General features: G+C 38.3%; 1 protein-coding gene across 1 annotated transcript in view; it reads left to right on the forward strand.

Annotated features, from left to right (window-relative positions):
* The window catches only part of ABAT (4-aminobutyrate aminotransferase), a 1409217-nt gene that overhangs the window by 484289 nt on the left and 905283 nt on the right, over positions 1–19645 (forward strand). Inside the window, exon 3 of the mRNA XM_044089599.1 lies at positions 12147–12195. The gene's annotated coding sequence lies outside the window, so the exon portion shown is untranslated. The remainder of the gene's footprint in view (positions 1–12146; positions 12196–19645) is intronic.

The raw sequence follows: 19645 nt of genomic DNA on the forward strand, positions 1-19645 counted from the left end.
ACATATATATATCTAAAAGAACATAAAACATATCTAAAAAATATTTATATATGTGTTTGTATAAAATTAGATATATACCTAGCCAAAAACCACAGGCTAATTCATGAAGTGCCTAGCCTCACCTGCTCCTACCGCAAGACCAAACCTCATATCATACAGCATACAATACACAAGTAATTCTACTCCTAAACAACAGACAATAACTATCTACTAAAATCCTAACATATTGTAATACAGCCTACTCGGCCTAAATACTAGCACTGAATTTGTAAACACACACAGATATTAAAACTGGTTAGATTAAATTAATTTTTATTTTTATTTTTATTTTTATTTTTATTATTATTGATTTTTGATTTTTATCACAATGTCAGCCTTGAAGGCATATACCTGGCTGATACGAGAAAATTAGCTAAACTAAGCAAAATAATTGCAGTTGCTGCTAATGATCACCAAATAACCAAATTCCTGGGCAAGGAAATAAAACCGAATGGCTGAAGAGCCCATAGATGAAAAAATGGTTCAAAAACCAAATATAGATAGATAAAGACCAGCTATTTAAGCCTTCTGCCTTTGAGGTGAGGTTTTATAGATAAAACCTCATTTAGTCCCTTGCCTCTGTGGGCCGCTAATCTGCAGATCCAACCTAGTTCTGCTTGTTCAGTTAGATTTATAATGTTACCCCCTCTCAAATTTGTATCTAATACTTGAATAACCTGGTATAAAAAAGTATGGGAATCTCCTGCTGTCAACGTATGTTTGGCCAATGCGCTACAGTCCTGCTGTCTTCTTAGACAATACTCATGATCGCGTATGCGTTCACGAAGGGTTCGGTTGGTTTTCTCCACGTAGAAGGAAAAACATTGTACACAGTGGGCAATGTATACCACGTTCCTGGTTGCACAGTCACTATCACAATTCAGGGTCCATAGATGACCCGTGTCCGGATGCCGGAAATAGTGGGACTGATCTATGTAAATGCATTGCAAACAGCTACCACATTTATTAGTCCTTTCCAAACCAGACCTCAGTTTAGGGGGCCTTCTCACGGCTCCACAAAGCTGTCGCTTAAAATTACACATATTACTATATGTGAAAGATGGAGCATCACCAACTAGGCTAGCCACCTTGGTGTCAGCTGTCAAAATATTCCAATTTCTCCTAATAGTTTCTTGAACAAATGTTAATTTTTGTCCAAATGGTAGGACTATACTCACTGGACGGTTAGTGACACTCAAAGGAGGATTAACATCATGCAAAGGAGGCTGTGAGAAATAGGGCTTGGCCCTATTAGTTCTAAGTTCATTCATTCCACTAAACACTCGATTTATTTCATAGTGTGAGTAGCCTCTTGTAATTAACCCTTCACGTAGGTCTCTAAGCCCTGTTATATAGTCCCCCTGTAAAGTAGATAATCGTGAAATACGCATGGCTTGACCCTTTATTATGTTACCAAAGATGTGTGAACTATGCATACTTTCTCTGTGAAGGAAAGCTGGCTTGTAACATGGTTTCCTGTGTACTTTGGTGTTGATCTGATTTCCAACTTTAAAAACAGTAGTGTCTAAAAAGTCTATGCTATCTGTTGAAAATTTCATAGTAAATTTCAGGAAGCTGTTGCAGGAATTCAAACGTCCAAAAAACGTCTCCAGTTCTTTCACTGACCCCTTCCAAATAAAGAAGAGGTCATCCACAAACCTCTTATAGAAAACTATAAGAGGCTCATGTACTACGTGTTCCTCCTCGAAGGTTGCCATGACAAGGTTGGCATAGCTGTTAGCACAGCTGGTGCCCATGGCGACCCCCTTAACTTGTTTATAACAAGTTCCAGCATAAAGAAATATATTATTATCCAGGACTATCTCCATCAATGAGGCTATATAATCTATTTTAGGCCTAGATAAATTCGAATGTTCATTCAAATACTTCTGTAAATAGCATATTCCCTCAAAATTGGGTATGCAAGTAAAAAGGGAAGTCACATCCATGGTAACAAACATGAAGGTATCGCTAATAATGGCAGGATGGAGTGTCACATATGCAAACAGGTCCCTTAAAAAATGTTCTGAATCCTGTAATATATAGGGTGATAATGCTACAAAGGGTTTCAACTCCTGATCTAAAAACATAGAAATAGGCTCAGTTAGCCAGCCTGCACTGGCTACAATCGGTCTAAGTTCTGGTGTTACAGAGTTTTTATGAATTTTTGGTAGACCTGAAATGGTCGGTATTAGCGGATAATCCACTGTCATGAAATCTAATGTTTCTCCAAGCATAAGGCCCTCATTTGCACATTCCTTCAAAGTTCTATCTATGCTTTGTTTCATTGAAAAAACAATATCAGGTTAAACTAGATTATAAGCTTCATCACTTAACATACCCTCCATCTTGGCATGATAGTAAGATGAATCCAAAACTACTACGGGTCCTCCCTTATCGGCTGGCCGTATAACTATATTGCTATTGTGTTTGAGACTATAAAAGGCTTCAGTCTGAGCCCTAGTTAGATTATAATTTAGGGTAGGTTTGTAAGATGTAAACTGATCATATAAATCCTTTTCTACTGCTTTTATAAAAATTTCAACATTCGAGTGCATGGTGGGTACAAAGCTACTCCTCTTTCTAACTAAAAAAGATACTTCAGTGTTATTATCATTAAACAATAACTTTAAGCATAAATTTCGTGCAAGCAGTCTAATTGCTATAATGACTTGTCCCAAGTCCAGGTTAGAGGTCGGAATAAAGGACATACCTTTATTCAAAACTTCAGTTTCAGATTTAGTCAAAGCGTGACTTGATAAATTAAATACGAGAGAGTTTATGTCCAAAATTTCTGTAATGTTTGTTGCTGCACTGGCTGCAGATCTTTCTTCTTGGCCCCTCGACTGTTGTTGCTTTCGATGGACCGTTTCCCGTTCAACCGTATAGGAAAAGGGGCTTCAATGGGATTATTGATTTCAATCCTTTCCAGTTGGATTTTTCTTCGAACTGCTCCTGCCAACCTGACATGGGTGGTAGAAGGAGCAGTATTCGCAACATCAGTGGTGGGTTGATAACCCACTCCCATTTCATTTGGAGTAGTATAGACTGATGGAGCATTCTCATCTATAGGTGAGGTGACCATATTGGAAATAACACCATCTGCCCCTTGTTTGTTCTTTACAAAGACAGCTGACTCTCCTGATGTGGAATCATCAATTAAAGGTGGTTGAAAACCTGAGGGTAATCCACTAAGGTTGGAACCTTCCTTTGTAGCCAATGGTAAGTTGGAAGATGGTTCACTAATGGGAATGAACCTATTGTGAGAATGATTTCCACTCTGGTTCAAATTCCTAAGTGGTTGATTGTCTCTAGTTTGCGAGGGCCGTCTCAGACTATTAGGCCTGACGTCCCTACTGGTTAAAGTGTTCCTCGGCCAAACAAAAACATGCTGTTCAGAAAAGTCTTTTAAATCTCGGTTGATTTTCTTCTTTTTGATGTTTAATAAATTATTCTCGTATCGCCCTACACGTTCTAACAAATCATGCATAAAAAGTTCTGTTGTACCTTCCCCCTTAATAGTGGCTAACTTTTCCTGGTTGATGCAGATTTTTTCTTTACTTTCTGCTTCAATGGGAAGAAAAAAGTCAATAAGCAACTGAATATAGGCCCGACTGGCATTTAGATTAATCTGTTGCTACTTCTGTAAGAGAGTAGGGTAAGTATTCCCATATGTGGGCATGTTTAGGATGCGCAGACCATGCGGGACTATGCCCCTTACCAAACATGCTTCCATATGATGCCTCTGAGCCTGTAGCCGTTATAGTCTATAAAGCTCATTTTCAATGTCTCTTTGTAGGGATATAATTATTGCTTCATTGGCAGTGTTCTGTTCCATGCTTTCTTCAAGCACTTCATCCTCAAAATTAATCAAGGGATTCAAATCACAGCTGATTAACTCCTTAAAACGTCTATTAAAGGAGTTAAGAGTCACTGAACACTACTTTGTTGGTTTCGGCCCCTTCCATGTTTGTTATCTAACAGAAACCTCCTTGAAGTCCAAATCCCAGCAAAAAGTAAATGCAAATAAACCAAAAGCCCAGGTTGGAAGAAGCCAAAACGTACATACTGCAGATCTTCGAACTATCAAAAAAATGTCTCTACGTGTTCCTGAGAAGGAAACGCCAAATGCTGATAATCTTATAGAATTGTAGTGCAAATACTCACAGAACCACGCACTAAATCAACGAAAAAACAATTCTGCTGTACCAAGAAACAAATATTCAAAGTTGTTCTAGTCTTGCAATCGAAGTAATGTTCAAAAAAACCATTCGGTCAAGTAGTAAATCCACAGTTTATTGTAAGCGCTTTCACGGCATGTAACTGCCGCTTCATCAGACAAACAGTAAAAAACTGAGAGCAGGAAGTTTAAATACAGGATATCCTGCTCTTCAGCCAATGACAATGACTTTAGGAGGCGTGTTTCCTGCTATCATTAAACCACATATTAACTAAAAGTGACACCACCACTATAATTCAATTCAACAGGCCTACAAAATCACAAAGTCTTTTCATAAAAACATTGCAGAATCAACGACATCTACTATAAACATATATATATCTAAAAGAACATAAAACATATCTAAAAAATATATATATATAGTTTTTTTCCTGTCTGTAGTATAAATGTATATGTATAAAAACCCAGGTATGCATATTTGAAAAGTAGACAACATCAGCATAGTATTGTGGAATAAGGCCAATAGGTCATAAGGCTAATGAATATGTATGATTTTGACTTTTTTTACCCTTTGCTGGAACATTTACATTTTCACTTGGATGCTGTATCCATTTTCTTTTTTACTTTTGTTGTTTCATAATTATACTAATTTTTGCTGTCATTGTGAATCCTCTCTGGGGATCTGTTCTGTCTTTACATTGTCAGCAAATCTTCTCCAGCTGCATGCTTTAGGTAAACCTTTCTTGAAAAAAAAACTTGAATTGCTTTACTAATATGCATATAACGTCACTGTTACAGTAGGCTGAAATAATGTTGCTTGGAACCCTATACCAAATAAAGTCTATGAAACCATTTTGGACCAACCTAATACCTCTCAATCTGCAGACATTGAAAATACGAAAAAAGACCCTTGAAAAGTAGGAACATCCAGTTGAAAAAAAATCTAGACATCTAATTAGCATAACATTTAAATACCAAATAGCACATAACTCTTTCTTCTTCAAGTAGGAATATGGGATACTACTCAGAAGCACATTTAAAAAACAGAGAGTGACAAAATAATGGAAGAGTATCTGTATGTTATTAATAGACTGTGTACAATCCATAGACTTGAATGAGATGCATTGCAGACTTTTATTACACAGTCATTTTTTTTTGCTTCAGAAAAAAATGAGACTGGGAGAGTTGGTATACTTAAGAGATTTACCTCACAATCTTAAGGTACAGAGTTTAATTCTCACCTTTGAAAACAAAACTACCTAGGCTTAGAATGGCCGACAAGGGCACCTAGCTTAGTACTTGTCACTCGTCTGGTCAGGTAAAACCAGATGAACAGGTGTCTGTTTTGTTCAAATAGCTTTATTATATAGAAACACATCAGGATTGAGGCTTAGTAATGTAAACTTAGATAAACTTATAAACAGACTGACTACCACACTCATACATGTTCACATTCTGGTTGCTCTCTCAAAAAGCCACTGCTGCCTGTATGTGCTGGCTGTTTATATGCACATGCCACACTTGGAAATGCTTCTTAAAATACAGCATGCACATTGTTCTACATTCTCCCTGTTTGAGAAATAGCTTTTGCATTAATGACAACATTGACATGCAATTGTATAGAAATAATCCTTTAGCTTGCAATTATACAAAACTGTATACACATAAACAATCATGTCCAGGTTGCTGTGTATTTCACATTGGGTCTGAAAATATGACCAAATCGTGTGACATAAAAATTATAACTAGGTCTAGCAATGGGGACTGTCTTTACTGAATGTTCAACTTTGGGGACATCTGGGATATTATCAGGAGTGGAAGTAGCTGTTGAGCAACGTTCTTCAATAGGAACATTGTCTGGATTGATCTGAGATCTAGAATCTGTATCACAGGTATGATGCTGTGATATTGGTTCTGCAACAGAAAGGAGATGTTTTGCAGTTCCTCCTGTAATCTATACCTCCTGATTCAATGAAGTAAGATCTCGGCTCGGCACATATACCTGTCAATCTGGCCAAACCTTTCACCGTTTGCATCCTCACTATCTCTCCTTTTTTCAACAGATGAAGAGATCTGCTCATTTTATCATAGCTGGACTTCTGAAAAGAATGTTTTACGAATAGTTGGGCTTTGATTGCTCTGTTGTTTTTAGCTTTTGGCACCAAGAAGCTGGAACTGATAGGCAAGGTTGTTCTCGTTTGCCTAGACAGAAGTCTCTCAGCAAGCAAGCCAAGTATGTTGTCACAAGGTACTTTTCTGAGATTGAGTAAAATCAAAAAGATATCAGTATTGTCACGTTTCGACCTCTCTAGCAATTGCTTTGCACACTACAGTGCATACTCAGCCAGGCCATTTGACTGTGGGTATTCAGGACTGCTAGTAATATGAACAAAGCCCCACTCTTTTGCAAATTTCTGAAACAATTGACTGGTAAACTGGGTACCATTATCAGAGATAAATTTATGTAGACTACCATGAACTGAGAAATTACGTTTCAACTTAATAATAACAGTAGTGGATGCTAGGTTAGATAGCAAATCAATCTCAAACCAATTTGAGTAAGAGTCTACCAACACTAGTAATGTGGATTGTTGTCAGTGGCTAAAGTGGCATTTTTTGCAAGTGTGGTTTAGTACTATTTTACACTGAACAAGATGAAAGTACTTTATCAATGTCTTTTGATAGAGAAGGCCAAAATACTAGTCCTCTTCCCTTTCTTTTGGTAGAATCGGAAACTAGGTGGCCACGGTGCAAAATCTGAATATACTCATGTTGTAAGGAAGTAGGAACAACAACTTTAGGACCTTTGAAAATTATATCATTTTCCATCAACATCTCATCTCAGTAAGGAAAATAAGGTTGCAGTTCTGGTGGTACACAAGATTGCTTTGATGGCCATCCATCAATGAAGTGGTTGAGCTTTTGTAATACTGGATCAGTCTTTGTATGTTCTCTCAGCTCATCAAGTCTCATGGTAGAAAAATTACACACTTCCATGACTTCAAAGTCTAAATTCTCTGCATCAAGCTGTTCTGTTGTATTTTTGGGTGATCTGGATAAAGTATCAGCCATATAAAGAAGTTTGCTTTTGGTGTCGACCTTTGCAGTCTGAGCATCATTCTTTGTAATCTTGCTGGATCTGTATGCATAGGCTTCTTGTGACTAGAGGTTGATGATCAGTCTCAATCTGAATAGCTCAGCCATAAATATAGTCATGGAACTTTGAACATGCGAACAATATTGCCAAAGTTTCTTTCTCAGTCTAAGCATACTGCATTTCAGTTTGGGTAAGAGTTCTAGATGCATAGGCTACAGGTTGACTTGAAGAATAACTGCACCAAGACTAAACTTTGAAGCATCACTGGAAAGAATTACTGGTTTATTGACATCATAGTATGTTGGTGTATGTTGGGTAGCAATTTTCTGCTTGAGGTCATCAAATGCTCTCTGATGTTGTTCCAGCCATGACCATGCAATATTTTTGTGTGTCAGCTCTCTTAAAGGTGCTGTCAACTCACTGAAGTCAGGTATGAACTTGCCCAAATAGTTAACCATACCAAGGAAACGCTGAAGGGTTTGGACATTGTCCATTGCTGACATCTCAAGAATGGCTGCATGCTTGGATGGATCAGGTCATAAGCCAGTGCTAGTGAATGAATGACCTACATAATGCAACTTTTGGTAGTCTGAATTTACACTTCAATTGAGCTTCAAGTTCACTTCATGTGCTCTGTCTAAAACTTTCTTGAGGTTTCTGTCATGCTCTGCTTCACCATTGCCTCCAACCAATAAATCATCTACTATTATGGCACATGGATAACTCAAAACAATTTGCTCCATTGCACACTGAAAGACTTCACTTGCAGAATTTATTTCAAAATGCATCCTGAGAAATCTATATGTACCAAATGGAGTACTGAATGTAGTCAGTAGTGAAGATTTGCGATCAAGCATCACTTGCCCAAATGAACTCTTTACATTAAGGACAGAAAAAACAGTGGCATTTGGCATCAGGGCTGTGACTCCCTCGGCTGTATGCATAGGATGGTGAGGGATCTTTAATGCTTTGTTCAAGTCTCTTGGGTCAATGTATATTCTGATTTCATCTGAGGAGCTACCATGGAAGATTCAGTTGGTTCTGTAACTGGACAAATTTCACCTTGCTACACCATTTTATCCAGCTGGACCTTGACTTAGTTATGCATAGCTATCAGAACTCTCCTTGCTGGCCTGACCACTTGACTGGCATCTTGGTCTATTTCCATGGAGTGCACAACTGGAAGATTGCCTAACTTGTCAGTGTAAACATCAGCATACTCAGAAAATAGCATCTGTGAAACTGGAACTAGGACATGTGCTTACATGATGGACTTCTTTGGTAAAAGAAAGCAGTTTCATTCTCAAACTGTCTCTGAGACCTAACAATGACTGCACAGGTCTTCAGACTACATAGAACTGTAAGCTGTAACAGTTCCCAGCTGAATAGCAATGAAACACTACTGAGCCTTTGGTTTGAATTTCTTCACCTCCATGAGCAACAAGTTTCACACAATCTAGCCAAATTAATTTGCTCACCAACTTTCACCTTAGCAAATGTTTCTGCTGACATAACATTACACTTTGAACCGGTGTCTACTTTGAGCTACGTTGAGTTTACCATTGATCAGGACAGCACAAAACACTTCATTCTTTACCAACAAATGTACTGCATTAATCTTTTCTCCAACCACTGATATACCATCCTCATAGAAAGTAGGGTTGCAGCTTTCTACATGATCAACTTGCTTCTTAGTAACTGAGTGAGGTTTGCTTGATTTGCAAAACTTTTGAAAATGCTGCAATTTTTTCCACTTGTGGCATTGCTGACCAAGTGCTAAGCACTTTTCTCTTTTAGACTCATGATTGGCACCACAATTATGACAGTTGACAGTAAAACTTGACTTGGGTTTGGTTGACTCACCCTTGTACTGCACTGAGCATGTCCATTTTACTGAGCTAGTCTTAGAACTTGCTGGAAAGCTACAGGTTCTCCATGTGAAGACTGCAGGGGCTGCACCTGCCATGTGCCTAGGCCTGTTTCTATTAGCCATGTGCTGCATGCTGTCTACGTTTGCTCTGGAGCATACTGAAACCATGCTTTTATCACTTGCAAACATACTTGTGTGCATTTCTGTGTGTGCATTTCTGTGAGCTCATGGATTTCGCAAATCTCAATAGCTTTGCTCAACTTAAATCTCTGTCATGAAGAAAATCTATCTCACTGCAGCATTATTAACACAACAGACAAGCTTGTCCTTTATCAACTTGTCTTTCAAATCACCAAACCTGCACATTTTAGCTTTTTTTTCTCAAGTCAGTATTGTAAGCTGCAAAAGTTCCCCTGGCTTTTGGTGTCTTTTATAAAATCAGTGCCTCTGTAATGTAATATTTGTCTGAAGGTTACACATTTCTCTAAATTTACTTTTCAAGCACTTGGGGTCCTCCCTTAATTCAGCCGGTACAGCAGTATGACAGTTTTCCCCCTCTCCTGCATATACTGCTGGTGCATACACAAATGAATGCTCTCTTTCAATGGCTTCTGACCCTGCTAGGATAAGCAAAATGAGTGCCCTGGTACGTGCATCTTTGTCAGAAAAAGCTGCCTGTATGAAAATGTTGTATTTTTGCTCAAATACTCTCCAATTATCTGCAGTATTATGATTGACTTGATCTGCAAAATGCCTCTGCCATATTAACACACTCTAGTGAAGGCTTTTGCAATTCTGTATGAACATACACACACGCGCACACACACACACACACATATATATATATATATATATATATATATATATATATATATATATATATATATATATATATATATATATATATGCGAGAAATTCATGCCAGAACTTGTAATTATGCCCAGTAGTACAAGTCTTTAAACAACTGAACTTTGTGAAATAAGTCTCCATGGCACAAGAGCAGTTTTGAAATAAGTGTACTTTGCAAAACCACCTCTTAGTGTAAGAAACATTTCGAAATAATTGCACTTTGTGAATAAACTGTATACAGAACACTGAAATGCTTCCAAAATGTCTGTACTTTGCTTAGTAACTCTGTACAGTGCAAGAAACCCTCTGAAATGGTGGCACTCGGGGAATAAATGTACACAGCACAAAAAACTTTTCTAAATGGCAGAGTGTTCCATAAGGGTCATTTGCATATATCCCATGTGCCTCTGTTACAGGAGGTTTGGGAGGTCGCTCACTGGAAGTTCTAGCTTGGCTGGAGTTTTCATTTAGTTTTTCTGATTGTTTTTTCAGTGTGATCTTCTAACTCTTTGTTTAAATTTGTTAGTTGGGATATTTTGCAGTCACCCTAATGGTAATGGACATCAGCTGGGTATAACAACCCTGTGTTTCTTACGCTTAGTCAAACATTCTGCTTATGCTATGCTGACGAGGTCATAAGTCTGAAATGTGCATATCCATAGCTAGTGGCGTTTGGCTTTACTGGCCTGAAATTGTCCATTAAAATAACTTCAAATGTAAAAGTCATGGGAAATCAGAATCGCCATATAGCTGAAACACCTGGGTCATTTGCATATATCCCATGTGCCTCTGTTACAGGAGGTTTGGGAGGTCACTCACTGGAAGTTCTAGCTTGGCTGGAGTTTTCATTTAGTTTTTTCTGATTGGTTTTTCAGTGTGACATTCTAACTCTTTGTTTTAATTATTTAAACATTAGAAAAGGGAAATCTGAAGTACTTTAACTATTTCTCTATTTAATTAAAGAATGAATGAAAATAAAAATATTTCTACTGCTTTCAAATCCTTTCCCATAGTAGCTGTCACTTACACATTAAACTGCAAGGATCTGTCAGAGCAGTGACAGTTTTGACACCTGAGGGAAAAATGGGGAGGGGACTGTCACTTTGAACAAAGGCCTGCAATTTAACTACTTTTTTGGTTGCACCTGTATGACTCCTTAGTATACTGCAGTCCTGAGCCACACACACAAATGAGGGCCATTCAGGAACTAAAAGATGCAGTCCTGTTACACAATGTATATAAGATGACAGTGACTGAAGCTAATCCCATTATATGTCAATGACATGGGGATACACCACCACTTTCTTATGTCTAGCATGATGCCCATAAAGCAGAGTAAATAAGAATATGTTGATATATCAAGCCCCATTTATAGCCATTATACAGAAAACATTACAATTCTATAAGAAGCAGCCAAAGTGATTTTGAAGTGTTATTATAGCACAAAAAATAAAGATAATGTTAAAAAAATAGATTTTTTTTAGTTCTGAGGTAGTTTTCCTTTAACTGTGAACCTATGAAAATATAAACTGTCTCCTCCTTCTTTAAATTATATGCCACTGGTATGCTGTTCATGTAGTATGATTTTCTGTGTACTAGAGAGCTTAAAAAAATCACACACGATAAAGGGGATACAGAAAATTGGGTAAATGGGTAAATCAAGCATGTAAATAGGGACATTCCTCCAAAATCGAGACCGTTGGGAGTTCTGTCTCCCACCAATAACCCAGTAAACTCTCTATCTATACAGAGTTCCTCTAGGTAGCCCCCTCACCCTTTCTCATTGACTATTCTTTTCTGTATAGCACTACCTGGCCCCTCCCCCACCCATGTCTAGGAACTAACCTCCACAGTACGTTGCACAAACCTAAAAAAACCTAAGACATTATTTTGAAAGTTTTAGTCTTATGCTTATTAAAGTAAGAGTAAAATGGTTTGCTGCTAGTATTTTGGTGTGTGTGTGTGTGTGTGTGTGTGTGTGTGTGTGTGTCTCTGTCTAGATGTGTGGCATATCACTGAGTATATGTACAAAGTAAGAGAATAGCTAACAGAAATTAAGACAATGTATTGAGGCTTTTTGCACTAATACTGTTTCCATTTCACTTCTACAGGTACTCTGCTCCTTTGATCTTGATAACATATAGTGGAAAACTGTTATAGGTGAGTAACAGTTTCTTTTATGCTTACATGGATTGAATAATTTATCCAAGGATAAACATTGTTTTGTACTGATTTAAACTTATGGCAGAGCAGTGATTCACTACTCATATGTACCTCATCACCCATCTGAAGCAAGCACATAGATACATGCACACACATTAACGAATGCAGAAAGACTTTAACTAAAAGATAACAGTCACGAGTAAATAGTTCATCTGACTAACATAATTAGATGCTGGACTTATTCATCTGAACATCTAGATTCATATTTGAATGAGAAAGAGGTTAAGTACCCTTGTTTAAGTCCACATCCATTTTTATGTGGCAGATCTGAGTCTCATATTGACTGAATAACTGTGAAGGAATCAATGCATGGAACTGGAGTATATCCTGTGTACAGGGATGGCAAAGTGCACACTTACATACTCAGAACACAGATTTGCTTATGCTATATGCTAAGTTTATATACTGCATCTTTATTAATTGCAGAGCTTCAGTTTTCCCTTTCCTGTGTCACCAGCAGTGTTTGCAGACTAACAGGTAATTTGTGAAGCTCATCCTTGGTTCCTATAACAGTGACATACAAATCTCTTTTGTAATACATATTTATAAAAAACGACCCACTTATTGCTTTATTTTAATTTAATGATATGTCACTGAATTATCATTATGGCAGGCCTTCCCAGCCTGCCAAAAGACTGAATTTCTAATCAAGCGGCTCCTGATAAGGGTAATAAATAATAATTTCCTTTGCACCTTCACTGCACATAGATTTGTCCTTATGATAAACATGTTTCTTTTTTCATTTCCTTAGCTGTGTAATGATGTGACATGCCAGTCAGGGCTTTAAATATCCTAAGAAAGAAGTCAGTGTATATGTATGAAGATATAAAAATGTTATCTGAAATGGAGCTGAAATGCCAAGTTTAATAACGTCCTTTGCACTTGAAGTATACGAGAGCTTCAGTGCTAGGCAATACATGCAGCTGAGACTGAAACAGAAAGGGGCCACAAAAAGGAATATCCAGTTTTTCCAGAGGCAACAGGACTGGAAAAAGAAGCTCAGTTCTTGCTTACACCTAACAGTTTAGAGAATATGAGAAAGTTATTTCCTGCCACGGTCCCCAGGGAATGCACATGTTCAAGGCCAAAGGTGAAATTATCTATACCTCTTCAGATAAAAATAATCTACAGTATAATATAATGAAATATAATATGTTGTAGTATAATATAATGTAATATAAAGGCTAGGTTTTTAAGCAATATTATACAGAGCTCCCACAATTTTCATTTAGAGCTGACATGAAGCTGCCAGCTAAAATGCTTCCATGATTTCATAGATTGGCATGCTCCCAGCATACATGAGGTGTGTTTATAGGTATGTGTGCATGCATTTTATTTTTCTCTAAAGTATTGAGTTATTTTGGCTCAACTTACTTAGAAATGCAGTAGATAAGCAATGTGATTCTTTGCATCAACAACATCATAAGGATATTGAGATATACTTCATAGGAAAACTCTTATGAACAATTAGAATGTGTTTGTTCTTATATTTTTTATTGTATTTGTTAGCCCTGTTGTTGTAAGCCATTGTCCCCTAAACAGAAGAGTTGCAGTCAATTCATTCTGTGACATATGTCAAGTAAAACAGAACAGCGGAGTAAAATTACATAGGGTTTACATATATATGATCAATGTTGTTCAGTACTGGTTTTGATTTATGATGTGTAGGATGTTTAAGAAAACTAGGTTGGCAATTGTAAATGCATTGTTTGGTATCATGCTTATAAGTCAGATGAACTCCATGTAAACCATGTTATGCAAACATTTAAAGGAGAAAAAAGTCTGTGGGCAAGAACAACTGCACAGGATGTCTGGATTTAAAAACATAAATGAAATTAAAAGAGTAAATGCAATAAAACAAAGAGCATAACTGTGTCCTGTGCAAAATATAGCTGTTAATATTGCTTGTTTTTTTAATAAAGGACATTGAATAAAGTAATGTTATGATATTTGTTGAATCTTTATTTGTGTATTTTGAATCTCTAGTATAGACAATGTCTTTGTAATGATATATTTTAATGAAAAATAGTTATGCTAGGGGAGACCGTATTCACCTCTTGGTGAATAAATCACAAGATTTTGGCTACTCATCTGAGTGGTATTAATCATGACTGTCACTTATGGATATGTACCACTGTTGCATAATACAGAAGTGTGTTAGCATTGTGCTTTCATCATAAGGCCAACAGTTCTGCAACTGTTTACTGCATGAATGCCACCTTTTCATCAGTAATTATAAATATAGTGGGACTTTTGGGTCAGATTCCATCTGTGTAAGAGAGCAAATCGTTTGGAATCGGGACCTTTGTGTTCTTTGTGTACTTTGCACTGTGAAGCTCATGAATATTGTTTATCCAGTGGACATTGCTACAGGTTGAGGATCAGGCTGAAACTGTACTAAAAGCTTTGGTAGTGTGCCTTCTAAAAACAGTTTCTTTGGGATGTTTTATTTTTTCCTTCTGTGTTTTGTTACACAATCTTGTGTGATGTAACCCCTATAAAACCATGTAAATGTCTGCTGTGTAGAGCGCTGACAATGTTCTTTCCTCATATTTACCTGCATCACACTGCTGAGTTACTAAGATGGAGAAATATTATAACACAACTCCTTGTTGTGGTTCAAGTTAAAATTCCATTGGAAAAAATGGTCTACTTGCTGTCATCAAAATTGATTTCATATTCCTTCCTGTCGGGCATGCCTTTCGGAATACTGCAGTAACCAAATGTTGCAGTACTCAAAAACAATGTAAGTTCAATACATTCAACTCCCTGAATTTGCAAACATGCCCCCATATTTCTTGTTTTAACTGTAACAACATCAAAATAAAATAATGTTGGAGCAGGGGGATTCATGTGTTCTTACTTCTCTGTGTAAGTGGAACCTCAATGTTGGTATATTTAAATTATAGAGGAGTAGCAGGTCTTGGTTGGCTTGCCCCCTGCAGAAAATCCAGAGGCAGCTTTTTCTGTAGTGCATTACACTTTGGGCACTCTGTTTTGCACAAGTTCAGCAACAGCAGTGGTCTGCATTGTGGTCTGTTTGCTTAACTTACCTTTTTATGCAGTAAAAGTTATAGGTTGGTGTTCATTGAAGTGGGACTCGGACTTCAGATAAACCCCTAAAAAAACTTGTGTTACTTGCTGTACTAGTTTTCGTCAAGATTTCCATTGTGTGATAATTATAAAGTATTTATAGTGTGAAATGTACCTAGTTGATTCCAATGTGGTTAGTTACTTTGAATCATCTCATGTCATGTTCTTTTAGTTACAATCTGCAAGGTGTGATATGATGGTTTTGATTTAGCTTATTAGGTAGGAAGTAACAGTTGCTGCTGAGACACTGTATGTTTTCTGTCTATATATCTGTGGGCTGTGGACATTGATTGCAGGAGCAGGTCATGTGTTTAGAGCTCCCTATCTGAAATGGGTAATGTAATTAATTATATTTATGTGATGGTTCTAAATAATAGTATAAAAATGTATGTGCGCTTCTAAATTGTTAACCAATAACACATCACTAGGCTAGGGCAGTGATATGAGAACATGGCATTTTTTTTCTCTGATACAGTTCCCATCTTCAACATCTACCAGTGGGGGTATTCATTTTGTCATATCTACCAGTGGGGGTATTCATTTTGTCATATCTACCAGTGGGGGTATTCATTTTGTCATAGTAGGTGATGAAAGGACGTAAGAGGTATCATGTACTTATGTGTCATCATCATCATCGACCCCCTTTTTCCCATTTTCTACTTCTAGTTGGGGTGTCGTGTTAACTGTCACTATCTCTCTCGATTCAGTGCCATACTCCTGCCTGATGTCGCAGATCTTCTCTCACACAATCTATCCATCTCTTTGCTGGATACCCTTGTTTCCTGTTGCCATCTTGCTGCCTGTCACAAATCTTCTTCACCAGATTGTTTTCTACATTTCTACACATGTGCCCAAACTACCATAATCTGCTCTCTTTGATCTTTTTTGCATTTGGAGCTACTTTGGCTTTTGCTTGTCTGTCCTTATTTCTTTGTCTATCCCACAGTGTGCATCTTACCACCAGTCTCAGGCACTTTATTTCCATCATCTCTAGCTTCCATATCTGCTCTGCCTTTACTGCCCAACTTTATGTACCATACAGCAGTACTGGTTGCACCACTGTTTTGTACACCTTACTTTTCAGCTTCTTTGGCATTCTTCTGTTATGCATTATACCTGACACTCTGCCAGTTGGCTGCAGCCCCTCTAATTTTAGCTTTGACCTCTTCATTCAGACTTTTCTTCTCCTCAACCACCCCTCCCAGATATCTGAAGCTGTTAACCTGTTCCATTATCTTTACTTCTATCTCAGTTCTCAGTTTCTTCTGATTTCCCCCATTTGTTGCTATTACCACTCTCTTATATATCAATTGTATTTTTAGATCAGTTTCATCCCATATCCTTTTGGTTTTACATTCTATTTCCGTATCCTTTACTGAAGTTCTTGCTGAGAGTTTGCCTGTAATACATCATTTGCATACAGCAACTTTGTTGATTTGTCCCCTCTGACCTTTTTGCTGATGTATGCCATCACCAGTATGAACAGCAGTGAGCTCAGAGCTGTACCCGGATGCACACCCACTTCCACTGGAAACCTCTCTCTCTGAGACCAAACGTTGTTTGTACTTGAGTCATTGGGTCCTTGTACATAGCCTACACTAATTCTACCAATGTGTCTGGAACGTCGAATCACAGCAGGACTGCCAAAATCAGTTATCTTGATACTTTGTCATATGCTTTCTCCAAGTCTAGCAATGTCCAGTTGGACTCTTTCCTCATCTATAGCTTCTTCTGAGCTATCTGTCTCACTGCAGACATTGGGTCAGTTGTGCTGCATTGTGATCTGAATCCAAACTGCTCATCTCCCATTTTACTTTTTACTATTCTATCTTATCAGTCACCCCGTCCAGAAGTTTCATGCAATGGGACAGGAGTTTGATACCTCTGTACTGCCCACAGTTGTGGATGTCTCCTTCATAGGTTCATAGGTTCATACTAGGCTATCTGCCCGAGGGCATTTACAAGCCTAGCCCATAGTTTTGTGGCTTAAGCCACCCCTTTAGTATGGGGAACTATACCCATTATTTTGCTGTGCCTCTGTTGAGCAGTGACACTGAGGTAATCCCTGGGGTATATCTGCGATCTCCCATCCATTGGTCAAGATTTCTCTTGAACAAGGCCAGCGAGGTGCTCTGCCTCACATATACCGGGATTTTATTCCACAGCATAGGGAGTCTTTGGGTGATGAATCTATCCCTCCAGCACGTCCTATTAATAGCCGTGTCGAGGTTTAAGTCTCCCCCTTGTGGCTCTGACGGATCTAGATTTTTGAGGTGAAGCATATTCATCAAATCTGGGTTTGACATGGCCTTGTATGTTAGGCAAAGGTCACCTCTGAGCAAGCGTGCGACTGAATAGAGCTGGAGTTCTTTCAGTCGGGCAGCATAGGACAGATGTTTGAGACCCTTTATCCTTTTGGTGAGGAACTTTTGTGGCCTCTCCAGCTGCTGCAAGTGTCGGGTCAGATACATTCGAATGGGGCATTGTATTCAATCATTGGTCTGATGAGTGATGAGTATAGGAGACTATGACCTCCCTTGATCTAGATGAGAATCCCTTCATGATAAGGTGGGCAATGTAGAAGGTCTTCCTAACTACTTTAGCTACATGGGTGTCGAATGACAGACTACTATCAACCTGGCTCCCCAGGTCCCTGATAACTTCTTCTGTACTCAGTGGATTGCCACCTATTTGGTAGCTAGGGGTAACCTTGTTTTTCGAAGGGTATGACTATGCATTTTTGGCATTTAACTTTAGGCCATGGCTCTGGCACCAGTTATCCGCTTCTGTGAGACCCTTCTGAAGGATATCTGTGTCAGATGTGTTTTCTACTATGGCCCAGTTTGCAGTCATCTGCAAACTTTGTCAGCCATAACCCTCCTGTGTTTGCTTGTACCGGAAAAGTAGATGCCAAATAAGAGTGGGCCCAGGACTGAGCCCTGTGGTACACCACTTGTGACAGGCTTTGAGTCAGACATGGCGCCAGCAACTCTGACCCTGTGGGTTCTGTCACTCAGCCAGTTTGCAACCCATCTTGTGATGTATGGGTTAACATTTAAGCTGATGAGTTTTTCAATGATACCCGAGTGGGGTATTGTATCAAAGGCCTTAGCCAGATCGAGGTAGGCTGTATGGACTGCCTTTCCCTCATCAATGGCTTTGGTGACTGTTTCGAAAAAGTCAACCAAGTTTAGAAGGCATGATCTGCCTTTGACAAAGCCAAACTGGGATTTTGTTCTTTGTTCTTGTACATTGGCATAAGTATGCTTACTCTACTGTCATACACTTTTCTCTCCACACTACTTTGAATAGCCTCAGGACCATTTCGCCCGTCTCACCCAACATCATGAGCATATCTGCTGTGACCTCATCTGAGGCTGCTGCTTCCCCTGACTTAATTTTCCTTAGTGTTTTTGTTCTTACCTCTTCTATAGTGGGCTCATCATCTTCTCTTATCGTAGGGTTTGTCTGATGCAGTACACCTTCTGTGAGGTTTTTTCATTTGGAAGCTGCTGGAAGTACTCCTTCCATCTGCCTTTGATGTATTTATGTATCTCCATATGGTTATGTGTCTCCATGTGCACAAAATCCCAAATTTCCAAGTTGACAACAGGCGGCATGTTCTTCAAAAAGAAGCTTTTATGTACATTTGAAGTGAAATCGTTCAGTTTGTTGAATTTTTAGCATGCTAAAAGTAAAGATAAGACTGTTAGTCAGAAAAACTTTTCTTCCCCCTTATTTAATGAGTAATATTTAACAAGAATGTAAACAGAGACTATGGGGGTAATTCAGTAATGCTTACATGGAGCTAATCTCCATGTAAGCATAGTGGCATGGCTCGAACACAGAGATTGAAGGCGGAGTGATCTGGGAAGCAAGACTGGGAGTGTGCACGAGCATCCCAGCACTGTGCTGACATGGATACGATTGCGAGATGTAAATCACCTCATTTTCTGGTGAAAAACATGCAAATGAGGTGCTTTACCGATTCAGGAAGCAGACAGGCATCTGTGTAGGAGCCTTGTCTGCAGGCGAAATGTATGTGGTTAGTAACCGTGTATCAAACTGCAAAAAATAACAGGACCGTGACAACTAAAAGTAAAGCATGTATTAGGTGTATTAGGCAAGCCAATGGCCAAAACTATGGCCATTGGTATGTAAAAGTGTTGCAAAATGTAAAAAATCATAATTGTTTTTTTTTTAGCACATATGAGATGTTTAAGTGGAGTGCAGAGGCACTCAAACATGCAATCTTGCAGAAAATAAAAATAAAATAGTAAAAAGGCAATATGAA

The sequence above is a fragment of the Protopterus annectens genome, chromosome 12.part0, assembly GCF_019279795.1.
Source record: "Protopterus annectens isolate FY-2018-M chromosome 12.part0, PAN1.0, whole genome shotgun sequence".
Lineage (NCBI taxonomy): Eukaryota > Metazoa > Chordata > Ceratodontiformes > Protopteridae > Protopterus > Protopterus annectens.